Source organism: Arachis stenosperma, chromosome 9 (genome assembly GCF_014773155.1).
Source record: "Arachis stenosperma cultivar V10309 chromosome 9, arast.V10309.gnm1.PFL2, whole genome shotgun sequence".
Taxonomy (NCBI): domain Eukaryota; kingdom Viridiplantae; phylum Streptophyta; class Magnoliopsida; order Fabales; family Fabaceae; genus Arachis; species Arachis stenosperma.
Genome location: NC_080385.1, coordinates 150,703,687 through 150,720,470, shown reverse-complemented (window position 1 = coordinate 150,720,470; position 16,784 = coordinate 150,703,687).

Genomic DNA, 16,784 nt, shown 5'->3' with positions numbered 1-16,784 from the left:
AAATAAATTGTGTAAATGAAGAATCAACCTCACCTGACCCATTGATGTACACTATGTCGTTTTGATAATTTACTCCGATCAGGAGTCAAAATCAAGAAAACATGTGCAAAATAAGGCATGAGAAAACCTAAAGCCTGCAAACACATTCATGAACAGTGACAAGAAAATCAGTTAATTAGAACAAGTAATGTCTCTAATAAAGCAACAAGGGGATTAGTAAGCGATATTGGTGTGTTGATATCTATCTTCCTCAGAATAGCGATAATTCTCTTTAGGGTTTCTGAAAATTGACATCAATCATAAATTCTCTCATTACCAGTTCTAAGGCCAAGAATCAGATATGGTGTTTTTGACGAGTGAACTGTTGGGTTTTTTCTTTCTTTTGTGAAATCCAAACCCAACATTTTGAAGGTGTCTCTTTGTATTTATTGTGCCACAATCTTAATCAGATTTTTGGGGGTCTTTTGAGAGTGTAAGAGTGTAGCCACAAAGTGAGATAGAAGAGGGAAAATAAAATTCATATTTTTATGCAAAACAGTAAATTTTAAATTGCAGTTTCTCATTCGTTCACCGTTGGATCTCCTTAAAATTTGAAATGCATGTTTTTCTCATATTGTTTTTCATTCTGAACGGTTGTGATGTTGATTGGAAGTCGACAGTGGGAGAAATTGATTTCGCAAGAGAGAAAATAGGTTTCCCATTTTTACACAGAGCAGCAATCTTTGAACAACAGTTTCTCATTTTTTCACCATTGAATCGACTTGAAATTTGAACTGCAAATTCTTCTCATCATATTCTTGATTCTGAACGGTGAAGATTTTAATTGGAGGTTTTCAGAGAGAGTAATAGGCTTCGAACAGTAGCTCTATTTTTAGGTATTTTTCATCTTCTTTCTTCTCATTTGTAAGTTTTGGTGCTTTGATATTTTGGCTGGTTATATGCACGTTTTTGTATTTTATTTGAGACTCTCTTGTACCTCATTTGATTATAGTGAAGCTATTTTATTGGTTTTGATGACTCGTGGTTTTTACCTCTCACATTGAGGGGTTTTTCACGTTAAAATCTCGGTGTATTTTTGTTATTATTTTACTTGCTATATTTGCTTGTTCATAGTTGCTGCCATATTGTGTTTTGAGTGCTTCCATATTGTTCCTGTGTTGAATATTTGTGTTGTTTTCGCTACTGGACTCTTTCATACTGGCATCATAGCTTATTTGTATTTTTCTGGGCTTGTAATTTTGTAAACAATGGAAGCTAATACTAATACTAGTAGGATAATTACTCTTAATGATCCTAATTATGATTTGTGAAAGTCAAAAATAGAAGATTTACTTTATGTCAGGAATTTTCATCAACCAGTTTTTGGTACAGAGAAGCCTAATGATAAATCTGATGATGATTGGACTTTGTCGCATAGATAAGTTTGTGGATATATTATTGGAGAGTCACATGCTCGGACCCTTTGGATTAAGTTTGAACAGTTTTATGCTCGAAAAACTGGAATAACCATATGTTTTTTATCAAGCAGTTGTTGGCTTTGAAATATACAAATGGGACATCAATGACAAATCACTTGAATAACTTCCGAATAATGAATCAGTTATCTTCCATGGGTATCAAGTTCGATGAAGAGGTTCAAGGATTGTTACTTCTTGGCTCTTTACCAAACTTGTGAAAAATTTTCAGAATGTCATTGTTTAATTCTGCTCCTAATGGTGTAATCTCTATGGATCTTGTCAAGAGTAGTGTTTTGAATGAAAAAATGAGAAGAAAATCACAAGGTACATCGACTACACATTCAGATGTTGTTATTTCTGAGTCTAGAGGGGAGAAAAAAAAGCCAAGGTCCTAAAAGTAGAGATCAAAGCAGAAGCAAATCTCGAAAAAAGTATAAAAATATTGAGTGTCATCATTGTGGTTAAAAGGGACATGTGAAAAAATTTTGTTGGCAACTAAAGAAGGAGTAAGCCAAGGCAAGTAAAGACAAGAGTAAAAATAAAGATGATGGTAACAATGAAGACAAGGTTAATGTAACTCATGATGATTTTCTTCTTATTGAGGAGTTTGAATCTGTTAACCTTGTTGATAATAGCACTAGTTGAGTGATTGATAGTAGTACTTCTATTCATGTTACATCTAGGAGGAATTTGTTTACGTCTTATACTCTTGGTGATTTTGGTGATGTAAAAATGGCTTATCAAGGTATTGCAAAATGTGTCAGTGTTGGACATGTTTGCTTAGAAACCTCAACGGTACCAAGTTGACTTTGAAGCGTATGAAGCATGTTCCAGATATTCAGTTGAACTTACTTTCTGTTGATAAGTTGTGTGATGAAGACTTGGATAGTTTATTCTCTCGTGATAGTTAGAAGCTCACTAAGGGTTACATGGTTGTTGCTAGAGGTACACAACACTCTACTCTTTATTTAACTCAAGCAAAGATTGTGAAAGATGTTGTTAATGCTGTTGAGTTTATTGATGAAACTGATTTATGGCATAAGAGATAATGTCATATGAGTGAGAAAGGCATGAATATGTTATCCAAGAGAAATCTTTTGTCTGGTTGCAAGGTTGCTTTGAAAAAATGCAACTATTGCTTTATTGGAAAACAAAACAGGGTTTCTTTTAAGAGCCATCCACCTTCAAGGAAGCCGGAGATACTTGACTTGGTGCATTCTGATGTATGTGAGCCGATGAAGACACGAACACTTGGAGGGTCTATCTATTTTGTAACCTTTACTGATGATTATTCTATAAAATTATGGGTTTATACTTTGAAGTTCAAAGATCAAGTTTTGAATGTGTTCAAACAATTTCAAACTTCTGTTGAAAAAGAAACTGGGAAAAAGTTGAAATATATTCGTACTGACAATGGTGGTGTGTACTCAGGTCCATTTGATACTTATTGTAAAGAGTATGGTATAAGACATCAGAAGACTCCTTCGAAGACTCCTCAGTTGAATGTCTTGGCTAAAAGGATGAACAGAACATTGGTTGAAAAAGTTAGGTGCCTATTGTCACAGTCTGGATTGGAAAAATCTTTTTGGGATGAATCTTTGAGCATTGTTGTTCATGTCTTGAACCGGACACCATGTGTTCTCTTGCAATTTGAAGTGCCAGAGAAGGTATGGTCAGGTAAAGATATTTCTTATGATCATTTAAGAGTCTTTGGATGTAAAGCTTTTGTTCATATTCCTAAAGATGAGAGATCTAAGCTTGATGTAAAGACTAGGCTGTGTATTTTTATTGGCTATAGCATGAATAATTTTGGTTACAAGTTTTATGATCCTGTTAGCAAGAAGGTAATTTGGAGTAGAGATATTATCTTTGTTGAGGAACAAACATTGAAGGATATTGATAATGCTGAAAAGCCAACGATTCATCCTAGTGATGATTTTTCTGACTTAGATATTACTCCCTCTATGCCTATAGTGGAAGATGGTAGAGTTGAAGCTCAAAATAATGAGCATGATACAAGTGTAGGTGAAAATGGAACAGTTGATCCGATACTTGATGAAGTTGGTGATGATGATCCAGATGAACAACCAGCTTTGGAAATTTCGGCAAATGCACTCAGAAGGTCTACAAGAGAGAGGAAGCCTTCGTCAAGGTATTCTCTAGATGAGTTTGTTTTGTTGACTGATGGGGGAGAACTTGAATGCTTTGAAGAGGCTGTTGAAGATGAAAGCAAAGCTCAATGGCTTGAATTTATGTAAGAAGAAATGAAGTCCTTACTTGAGAATGATACCTATGAGTTGGTGAAACTACTGAAGGATATGTGAGTTTTGAAGAACAAATGGGTATTCAGAATAAAAAATGAAGAACACAATTCTAAGCCTCGGTATAAACCTAGATTGGTTGTTAGAGGCTTTAGCCAGAGAAAATGTGTTGATTATGAGGAGATCTTTTCTCCTATTGTGAGAATGTCATCCATTTGTGCTATGCTTGGATTAGCAGTATCTCTTGATCTGGAGATTGAGCAAATGGATGTGAAGACACCTTTTCTTCATGGTGATTTAGACAAGGAGATCTACATGGAGCAACCGGAAGGCTTTGTTGTTAAAGGAAAGGAAGATTTTGTGTGCAAGCTTAAGAAGATTCTTTATAGGTTGAAGCAAGTTCCAAAACAGTGGTACAAGAAGTTTGAGTTTGTTATGGGGAAGCATGTTATCGTAAGACAACTTCAGATCATTGTGTATTTGTGTAAAAATTTTCTGATGGTGATTTTATCATTCTTTTGCTTTATGTGGATGATATTTTGATTGTGGGAAAGAATGCTTTGAGAGTTGAAGAAACAGTTGAGCAAGCTCTTTGATATGAAGGACTTTGGTCCTACCAATCAGATTTTGGGCATGACTATTATTCGTTATAGAGATTTCAAGAAGCTTTATTTGTCACGGGAGAAGTACATAAAAAAGGTGCTACAAAGGTTTGGCATGAATGATGCCAAATGTGTTGCTAGTTCTTTTGCTCCTCATTTTAAGTTGAGCACTAAGCAGTGTCCAACCACTAATGAGGAAAAACAAGCAATGGATGAAATTCCTTATGCCTCAGCTGTTGAAAGCTTAATGTATGCTATGGTGTGTACTAGACCAGACATTGCTCATGCGGTTGGTACTGTGAGTCATTTTCTCTCTAATCTAAGTAAAGAACATTAGAATGATGTTAAATGGATTATGAGATATCTCAAAGGTACAACTAACTTGAGTTTGAGTTTTGCTGGTGAGAAACCTTTGTTAGTTGGCTTTACTAATGCAGACATGGCAGGAGATATTGATTCTTGAAAGTCTACTTCAGGTTATTTGGTCAAATTTATAGGGGAAGCTATTTCATGGCTGTCAAGGCTACAGAAGTTTGTTGCATTTTCTATCACAGAGGCAGAGTTTATTGCAGCAACTGAAGCATGTAAAGAGTTGTTGTGGATGAAGAAGTTTCTTGTAGCGCTTGGCTTTAAACAAGACCGTTATGTGTTGTTGTGTGATAGTCAAAGTGCTATTCGTCTTGCCAATAATTCTACTTTTCATGCAAGATCTAAACATATTGATGTTAGATATCACTGGATATGTGATGTGTTAGATTTCAAGTTATTGGAACTTGAGAAAGTTCACACTGATGACAATAGTGCTGATATGATGACAAAATTATTGTCAAGAGATAAGCTTGAAACATGTTATTTGATCGCCGGAATAGCGAGGGCCTCCACCTAGTCGAGAAGGGGGAGATTTGTTGGTTTTTTTTCTCTCATTTGTGAGGCCCAAGCCCAAAATTTTGAGGGTGTCTCTTTGCACCCATTGTGCTATAATTCTAATAAGATTTTTCGGGGTCTTTTGAGAGTGTAAGAGTGTAGCCACAAAGTGAGATAGAAGAGGAAAAACAGAATTCCCATTTTATGAAAAGCAGTAAATTTCAAATGGTAGTTTCGGATTCGTTCACCGTTGGATCGCCTTGAAATTTGAACTACATGTTTTTCTCATCTTGTTCTTTATTATGGACGGTGGAGATGTTGATTAGACGTCAGCAGTGGGAGAAATTGGCTTCTCAAGAGAGAAAATAGGTTTCCCATTTTTAGATAGAGCAGGAATCTTTGTACACCAGTTTCTCATACCAATTGTTAATGTTGCAAGTATGAGGAGTGTATGAGGTTAGTTCTACATCAAAAAAAATAAGAAAGAGTGAGAAGTTTATAAGATGAGAGACCCATTAACTTGCTACCTTAAGGTTTTGAGTTGGATGTAGTGTCTTCTCATCTTATGTTCCCCGAAATTTCTCCGGTAGTTGTGAGTTTCCCACGATGGCCCAACAAGTGGTATCAGAGCTGATGGTTATTCGATCTTGTTTAAGGAGTATTCAAGGTGAAGCATCGAAAGTCTTTCCGACAAAGGTGGTCCGAGCGGCGTGTCCTGTAGTGTGGTGCTGCGGTAGGGAGAGTTGATGCTTGATGTGGAGGTTCACACTTGAGTGAGAGATTGTTAATATTGTAAGTATGAGTAGTGTATGAAATTAGTCCCACATCAAAGAAAGGAAGAGTCAGAAGTTTATAAGATGAGAGAAACTTGCTACCTTAAGGTTTTGAGTTGGATGTGATGTCTTCTCATCTTATGTTATCTCACTTGATTCCTCCTGAAAATCTCATCGGTGGTCGAGAGCTCCCCACAGTGGCCCAACACGGACGACGACAGTGGCTCGAAGAGAGGCTAGGGTTGGAAACTTCAAGCACCACAACCAGAAGAAGACGGTGGTACCTAACTACGACGGACGATGGCAGGAGCGCGACGAAGAAGATGAAGACTAGGGATTGACGCCAAGTTCGAGAAAGGAGGTGTGATTGTTGAATGAAGAAGAAGGATGGATGACCAGACGATGAAGGTTATGCCTGAGCTCCATGGACGGCGGCTGTCCTTGCGGTTCACAAATGACTTTTTAAATTTTTGGTTTTTTCCTTTAAATAGAACCGCAAAAACATCCAGTTAGATCAATCTGATTGGCCTGTCCGATTTGGTTTTAAAACCATGGTTTTGGATGTGTTAAAAAATAATTATGTTAAAAAAGTATTAGCACAAATTTTGAATATGTATCAAAAGTATTTTGCATATTATTTTATTATTTTAGATGTGTTAAAAAATCATGTATTAAGAAAAATATAAGCACAATTATTTTGTATTATTTTATTATTTTAGATGTGTTATAATAATAATAATAATAATAATAATAATAATAATAATAATAATAATAATAATAATAATAAATAGTTAATTTGATTATTAATTATTACAATGATATAGTTCAAGAATAAAATTTTTTGTTTCCAATTTTACCCCCAACTCCTAATGGTATTTGGCACGCTGCCTAATCAATTCCAACGCTTCTACCTTTCTTCCCAATCTCATTCCATTTTAACGTCTTTACTTTTCTTTCCAACCATCGCTCATCCTTTCATCCATCTCTCTCGCTGCAGCCACCGGTGCCACCACCAACCACCACTATCACTAATCTCTATCTCCGTCTCCCACTCTCTTTTCTCTCATGCCAACTCTCATTCTTTCTTGCTTCTCATTGTCTCACCAACCACCGTGCACAGTCACTGTCACACGTTTGGCTCAATTACAGAATGAAGTACCAAAGCTATAGTAATAGCAACGAGTTGAAAATACCAAAATTAAATATAAAGAGTGATATTGACAAATTAATAGCAAAATCATTTGGGCAATTAAACCCTAATTGTAGATCTGAACAAGAAATTAAACCTCGTCGTTTTCATTGGGTTGTTTCTGAAACTAGTTAATGTTCAAGATCTGGACATGGGCAGAGAAAGAGGGGGAGTTGAGGCTGTCAGAGAGGAAAGCCATAGCACACATAACGGCAAACCTCGAGGCATGATGAAACATGGATGGTGGAGCTCTGGACGTGGTGAATCGCGAGCGGCGAAACTCCAGGCGCAGTTAATCGTGGACGGTGGAGCATGAGCTTGAGGTGCTGTGAATGGTGGATGCTGTATGAGACTTGAGTGTGTGGAACTGGGAGAAGAGAAACGTGATTAGTGATCTGTATTTGAACCCTGTCTTTTACTGCTTTATGATCATAAAAATGGAGATGTATGAGTCATGAGGGAGATGGATGAATGATGTTGGAGACGAAGATGGAGATTGGTGGTGGTGGTGGTGGTTGGTGATGGCATCGGCGGTTGCAACGAGAGAGATAGAGAGAAGATGGGTGATGGTTGGGAAGAAAGGTGGAGGGGTTGAAATAGGTTAGGGAGTGTGCCAAACACGGTTAAAAATAGGGGACAAATTGGAAATAAAAGGTTGACTATTTGTTGACTATTAAAAAATTAACAAAAAAGATACAATTGAAACATATTTAAAATATTAAGAATAAAATTAAAACAAAATAAAACTTATGAGTATTTTTTAAATTTTTGTCAAACTTCAGGGATAAAAAATATACTTTACCATAAAAATAATAAATGAAAAAAAAATACTATCTAAATGAAAAGAACAAGTTCTGATATTTAATAGAAAAGATAAAAATAAAAAAAATAGTGATGTAAAGAAAGGTTTAGAGAAGAAAAGACCAAAGAGATTAGAAGAAAGGCATGCGATTTGGTACTCTAAAATTATATGAAATTTTAGTTTTTTTTAATTAAAAGAAAGGAAAAAAGTTTGTAAATGAAGTTTTAATATTCTGTAATTAAGAAAAGAGAGAACTTTAAAATTCTACTTGGATCAAAGTTTTTTTATTTTATTATTTTAATTTAAATTTGTTTTATTTATTAATTGATATTAAATTATGACAAAAACAAAAAAAATTGAGTTAAAAGAATTAAAAATATAAAAACACTCTTTTAGAGTTAATTTAAAATATTAAAATATCTTTTAACATTAAATTTATTTAATTTGAATTAAAAATTTAATTTAATTACAAAAAAAGTAAAACAAGTTTGTAATTAATTTTAAAAGGATATAAAATTTCTTTTAAATAAAACCTATTTTGTATAAGCATATATTTATCAAACAACATTAGAAATTTTTTATATAAATAAATATAAAATTTATGTATATCAACATAAAAATTTATGTTTTTCCTTGTTACTTATCTTATTTTAATATAATACAATTTGAATTAAATAAGTTTATATTCTATTCAAAATTAAAAATTTAATTTTTTTAATTTAAATTCTACTCCCCCAAAAGAAAAAGTGGTATGTTCTTTAATTTTTTATTTTAAAAATTTTTTTATATGTATTATTTAATGTGAATTTTTTTAAAAAGATTATTCGTACAACATTAAAGTGATGTAATTTGACTCAAAAATTTAATTTAATCTTTAAAAAATTTTGAACTAAATTTTGAAATTTAAAAGATCTGATTATGAATAAATCTAATTAATTTTTTTAATATTGACTTCAATTGTGTGATATGCACTTATATTTTTCTTTAGTTGAGTTTCCCTTGCTATGGCAGAGATTTTGATATTTTGAACGGAACAAAACGTTGACGTTTTGTGTAGGAATAATAATTTTTTAATTACATAAATGAAAATGGAGACAACGTTTTCATGTAAAAGACTTTTTTTTTTCATGTATAAAACAGCAGTGTCGTTTTGTTTATTTTTTTTAATTCACGAAAAGAAAAACGTCGGTGACATTTTGCTAAAATATTATCTAATAAAAATGTCATTGACAATTGCAAAAAAAAGTAAAAAGATAAATGATGTTTTGTGTTGGTAAGAATAAAAAAAATATAAATTCAACTATAAAAGGAGTGTTAGTTTGTGGTGAAACGCAGAAATAGAGTTTGAAAGCTTTGTTTTACTATGAGAGCTTTGTTCTAAGTATTATGCAATTTGAGAGTGTGAAATTTTTTTTGAATGAGTGTGATAATGTATAAAATGGAGGGTTATGTTAATTTAAACATATATTAAAATGGTCAGATTTTGTCTCGTATACATGAGGGTATGAGTTTTTTACGTGAGAATTCATGTGTTATTGTTATTCCTCTTTCAACAACATATGAAGGACCCAAGAGTATACTTTCTCAAAGTGTAGATCATCGAGTACTAAAGAGAGTCGCAAATATTTTGTACAGGCAACCTGTGCTAGTCTTTGGCGATTTCGTTCAATTTTAAATAATAGATGTTGCTAATGAAGTTAGTATGCAAGAAATATTTTTTACCTACCACCAAAGTAGAACACAGGCTTCACTTATTGAGTTGTAAATTGAGTTCGAGAAAATCGATGATGTTGATTTTCAAAACCCAACATAAAATAGACGGGTTACAATACGGAAAGTGACGAAAAGTTTGAAGGTAATAATCTGATTTATTTTTGTTTTATTATTGGTATAGCTGTCGCTGTTGTCGTAGATGGTGAATTCATTGTGGAATAGAGTTTAACTCTAGAGAGGTTGTTATTGTGGCAGTTAAAGAGTATACCATTCAAAGAGGCATTGATTACAAGGTGTATGAATCGGAACCGACGATATTCTATACTAAATGCGTACAATACATAACAAGTTGTGATTGGCTTATCAGAGTTAGTCTTATAAAAAGAGAGTATTATTGGGTGATAAGGAGGTACAACGGTAGTCACACGTGCACCAGAAGTACTATCTCTCAAGATCATGCTAAACTGGACTCTGATACAATTGTAGAAGTGATAAAACTGTTGGTTGAAGCTGGTCTTTCCATTAAGGTGAAATCCATCATAACTGAAGTGCAGTCGAAATGCAATTACACGATAAGTTATCACAAAGCATGATTGGCCAAACAAAAGGCAGTTGAAAAAATATTTGGTAGGTGGAAAGCTTCTTATGAAGCTTTGCCCATATAGTTTGAAGCCACGGTTGCAAAAGAACCATCAGCAGGTGTTGAGTATGAAATTGCATATGGCTACCAAGGTGATGAGTTGTTTCAGGATCTCCAGATTCTAACACGAGTCTTCTGGGCTTTCTACCCTTGTATAGATGTGAATTATGTAGCAAATGCCACTGATGCGTCTGGGTGAAGGCAATGAAGGAAAGCTAAAATCGAACTAGAACGAGAGGCGATGGAGGCTGCTTTCTTAATAGATGACGATAGGGCTAGAACGGGAGAATGGGATAGATGAATGAAATCAGGAATTTTAGTTGAAAGTCTTATTTGTTCTGCTAAACAAACGAGCCTAAACGGGATTCCGTCGGCGGAGGACAGCTAGGCAAGCTCTAGCAGGAAAAACCGAATCCGACTTCCATTCTTTTTTAATCGAGTCAGGAGATCCGCCTTTCAGTTGAACAACTTTAGTACAATCATGAGTTTGGAAAGTATTTAGAAGTTGCAAGCCACTGGTCCAGGTTGACGGTACACAGTTGTATGAAAAGTATAAACGAGCTCTTTTAGTTGTAGTATCACAAGATGAGAATGGAAATATCGTGCCTCTTGCATTTGCCTTAGTTAAGGGTGAGACTGTTGATGCCTGGAACTTTTTTCTTAGTCATCTTAGAACACATATGGTTAATCGAGATTGTGTTGGCCTTATCTCTGATCATCACGAGTCAATTATCTCAGTTGTAGGCTATGATGAAGCATGGAAATATCCGAGAGATATTCACATGTTTTACATCAGACACATAGCATCTAACTTCTTGAGGAGATTCAAAGCACCGAATATGCAGAAGATGATTGTCAACATAGGCTATTCAAGAACAATGTACGAATTCAATTCGCATTACCAAAGATTATGTGAGCAGGAAGTGGCTTACAAGCAGTGGATCAACAATATCCCTCGATCGCAGTATGCATTGGTATATGATGAGGGACATCGCTGGGCCATATGGCAACCAACCTAGTGTAGTGCATCAATGGAGTACTAAAAGGGGCACATAATCTTTCCATCACAACTCTCGATAAGACAACCTTTTATAGGCTAAATTCATTGTTCACAAGAAAGAGGGCCGAGGCTGAAGCTCGTATAACTGCAGGTCATCTATTCTCTGAATATGCAATGGAAAAAATTTAGTCAAATCAGCACGCAGTGGAAAACATCCAAGATAACTTCTTTGATAGACAGAATGAGGTCTTTGAAGTGTGCGAGATGCCGACCGATTTGGAATTTGCAGTAAATTTGCATCTTCAGCATTGTGATTGTGGGAAGTTTCAGGTGGACCGAATTTCTTGTCATCATATCTTCACCTGTTGTGCAAATTAGTAACTGGATTGAAAACAGTATGTGCATGAGATATATATGATGAGAGAGATCTGTAAGGTGTACAGAACCTGATTCAGGCCATTAAAAAACCCAACAATATGGCTTGTGCATCAAGGACTAAGACTAGTACCCAATCCCTACCTTAAGCGAGTGACCAAAGGTCGTGCTAAGAAAACTCGCTTCTTGAATGAGATGGGTATGCGTGGTCTACGTGGTCCTAGGCGTTGTAGACTTTGTGGAGGTGAGGGTCATAGCCGAAGCAGATGCTTACACCGTGGTGGAGCTAGTGCTAGTGGCTCGGCTCCGAATTAAGAGTTGTCATGTGACGACAGTTTGTGATTTCAGTTGTATCCAGTACCTTATTCAGTCTTATATTCAGTTGTAGTGTGTCTTTTTTGAATGTATTGAGCCATGTTGTGGTTACTTTGCTAAAATTAATTTTCAAGTTGACATTTCAAGTTCATGTTGCTAAAATTTCTAAAATCAACACAAATCAAATAGAATTAATTAAAACAACACATGTCGGACGGACGGTTGATATGTGTATAGAATTAATTAAAGCAACACATGTCGGACGCACGTGATCACCAAATATACTAATGTACCAGTTCATGTACTGGTCGGGCGGTTGATAGTTATCAATGTGTTGACCCAACAGAACGCATACAGAACTGTTTATCCATCATGATATCCATTTCTCCTGGACTGCTCTTCAGTTCTTGTTTTTTGGACCCGTCACCACTATGTTATAAGACATTCCAAGTTTTATAGCTTCTCTCGGGGGATCTTTACAAAAGCCAAACTGTCTTTTAACTCTATCAGTGGGATGTTACTTCATAGCCTCAAAGCATATTAGAAGGATAGTTTCACTCTATAATTCAACGTCTTCGTTTATCTCAAGTGGAATAAGATGAGGCGCAACCCGATGGGGACTATATACATCCCACACAAACTATAAAATATTTCAAAGGTATAAATATGTAGTCATTAATTAAAATCAACACAAGTAAAGGTCCAAATGACGAAACACATACCCCATTCGGAGAAAGATCGTCCAATTATTCTCCTGACGTTAGAGGTTATCCAATTTCTATATTGTTCGGTGGTGGGTTGATAATCATTCCACCTGACATATTCAAATTCGTATTAGAAAGTACATACTAATACAAAAATAACTAAATTTACATCTTAGTTAAATTTTACCTCCGAACAAGTGGAAAGCTGGTATCCACTGGAAGAGACCCTATTGACGACATCTGTATCCAGGCCCAAACAAGGAGAAACGCAAAAGGACCATCCGTGTCCTTACAATCATGTCGTGATGTCCGACACAGTAATTGATACATGTGTGCAAGGCATGCAAAACCCCAACTAAACTTATTAATATTACAAAACTCACGAAGCAACGGCAAATACTTCTAGTGCACAGTAATTCCAGACTTGTCACTGAATAATATCGTTCCAAAGAGTAACATTATTTGACATTTCACATGAATTTTCTTACTGTATCGAACAGTTAAATGTTATCGCTGCTTTAGGGTGCGGAACCATGCCAGCTTAATTCCACTTCCTTTGTGGTCATTCGGCCCAGGAACACTACCAAATTGACTCATGCACTTGTTCTCTAACCCACTTGTGCTATGATCAGTAGATCCAGTCACCGAAAAACTGTGAATTTAAGTCTAAAAATCATGGCAATGTCCTCCAAAGCAATCGTACACTCGTCGTGTGGTAGATAAACGTATGCGTCTCAAAACGCCTCCTTTTAACCAATGTGTCTATGGTCGGACTGTGAGACATAATCCTTCTAGTCTGAGATATATGATAGAATTCGGCCTCTCTTAGTTGTAACTCTATCCTAACATCATATGAGTTTATCTAATATAAGTGTCTCATGTGAAAACTTCTTAAACCCTGAAAATATAAATAACAATTAACAGTCAATAATTATAACTATCAATAACTAATATTACTAATGAAATAAATTAATACTTAGTTTAGTAAGAATTATAATTATTAAAATACTAATATACAACAAAATCTAATAATTGATAATTAGTAAATTATTTTTTAACTATTAACCACTAAAATAAATAAAAAAGTAGTTACATATATAGAATATTCAAAATATTCTATAAGATCCTCAACACTTGTGATTTCATATTTATTCATCTTCATCTGTTTCAAATTCTACAATAAAAATTACAAACAATTAATAATAATTATATCTCGTGTATTAATAATTTAATATTAGTCTTTTATAACCAATATTTAAAAACATATGTTAAAAATTAATAACAATTATGTTTTTTTCTAACATAACAATTAAGGCTAATAATAACCCTCTTTGTTAACAGATATCTGAATTAACACTAAACTAAACTTAGTTAACATATGCTAATTATTAAACACTGTTGTTCTTTTAGTTAAATATTTAAAATAAACTATTGTTTACTAAAAATATATCCTAAAGGTTAATATTAATGAATCTATTATTCTTTTTCTAAAAAAATATATGCTAAAATTAAACATTTTTAACAAAAGTCAACTAATTAAAATTTTAAATTCATAATAATAAAAAATTTTAATATTTTATTTTATGTAACAGTAATTTATTAAAATTATATCGTGATGATTAATATTAATGAATCCAATTTTTTTAAAACCATTCCAAAAAATTAGAAAAAATATTTTGATTTTTAATAAATAACTAAAATACTATAAATATTTCAGTTTTATTATTAAACATTCCTAACAAAACTAAAATAATTAAAATTTTAAATTAATAATAACTAAAAATTTCAATATTTTATTTTATGTAAAACTGAATTTCTAACGATAAATCCTAATCATTAATAATAATTAAGGGTAATATATTTTAATAAATTTTTAAAACCTAAATCACTAACAACAAATAACTAATACTAATACTACTGCACGGCTTGAGCCTACAATAATAAAATTGTATTGTTTAACTATTTCTAATCAGCTAATTATTTTATTTAATAGTCACTAACCAGAAAAAATATTAAAAAATTGAACCACTAACACTAACTAAAGCATGAAACAATATTAAAAATAACTAACCAATAAAATACTATAGACTTACTTGAATGAGGTTCAATTTGAATAAAAAGCTTAATTAAGTTTTTTTTTTTGAAAAAATAGTTTAAACAATAAATGATTATATTAAAAATAATTTATAAATAAGTTATTTTGTGTTTAAATTTTTAATTTTAAAAATATTTATTTTATAGAAATATGATAAAAAAATAATAATATTATGAGAGAAGTTATTTTTTTTAATTTTTTTTATAAATTTTTAAATAACTTCTTAAAAAACTGTAATTTAATTTTAAAAATTATAATAGACATTAATATTACTACTTTTTATAAGTCAAAATTTTAAAAAATATATTTTTAAAACTTCGCAAACGTACACTAAATGATTTAATAGTTGATGCAGCAGCTGCTGTTTTCTTCAAAATGAGAAAAAGTATGAGTAAAAACTTGGTGAAAGCGATGGTCGAAGGCGTCGAAGAAGAAGAAATGAGGGAGAGAAGAATATTGTCTCACCTCAGGAACAAGAGATTATGAATAATTCAGTCTCATACTTCTTTTCTCTTCTTTCTGTAGACTGTAAATTAGAACAAAATTAAAATTATTTTTTTTAATTTAAAAAAGAAGTCAAATAAGTATAAAAGGTACAATAGATATTTTAACTTTAAAAAATTAATTTAAAAAGTTTTAAAAATAAAAAATATATAAAATACTGATTCACTAAATAATTAGAATTTATGGACTATTGATTCACCAAGTTATCAGAAGTACTGTAACATCCACCGATTAAAAACTAATTCTTTCACTTGATGTAATCCGTATTCATTAATTTATGCACATGTCATGTTGGAATCTATATTCATAGACATATATACTTGGTCAAAAACTAGAAACATACGCTAATAACTAATAAGTAATAAATCAATTCACTACAATGCTACATAGAGTTGTTAGTTATATGATGGCATCTACGTACGACGATAACGAAGTAACGGACATTGAAGTCCATGTTTGGGCTGCTTTTATTTCTTTGGACATGGATGTTAGGGCTTCTTTAAATAAACTTGTTTGTCATAAAAGCCCAATCAACACAAGAATACGATGTAGTGTTCTTTTTTTAGCCTCTCTTTTTAAAAAATGCATTTCTCTCATTTTGTTGATGGTGTGCGACTGTGCTAAGCTTTCTCTTTCATAGAAATGTAAATTTCCGACCCATAGTCCAAAAAGAAAATCCGACCCGAAAATTGGTTAATTCTATGGCTCATGTTTTGGGAGTTATTTTTAAGTTGAACTTCCAATTCAATTTAGTTACCAAATTTTTAATTGACTTAATTTGTATCTTGAAATTTTGAGTTGTGATTAAAGTTGACTCTTTCGTCTATTTTCGTCACTAAAAAATGATGTGACAATTTTAACTAACCTGACACCATATAAATGACGTTGTATAGTTGTTGACTCCCAAAATATTATAAAATGACGTCGTACGTGTGCCCTAACTTCTCCCTCTTTCTCAAACAAATATCAGCAGCAATACTATCTTTTCTCTCACACCACCTTACAGCCACCTTCTCTCATCACCATCACTGTGCCATTGGCCATCTCCTCACCGCCGATATTTATCCAAACCACCATTCTCACACCACCACCTTCCCTCTTTTCTTTTCTTTCATTTTTCCTTTCCACCCTTTTTCTCGTAGCCCTTTCCTCCTTCACTTTAAACCAACCAACGAGCCAATATCTTCCACCGTCTCTCTCCTATTGTCGCATCGTTCAGACTAACCACTGGCTATCTTTTTAGTTCAAGAATAAAAATAGAATAAAAATTTTTATGAATGAGTTCCATATATCCTTATTTTGTACACTAACCAAACACATACTAGTAATGCTCATAATTTGACAGTGAATATTTTAAAGAATGAACTTATCACATGAGTAATGAAAACTTTGCTAGAGAATAGAGGTGATATTCACAATGTGTTTCTCCTCTAACTTAAACTTCAAGCACTTGTAATAATGTGTAGATCTACAAAGGTTTCAACCTTTCA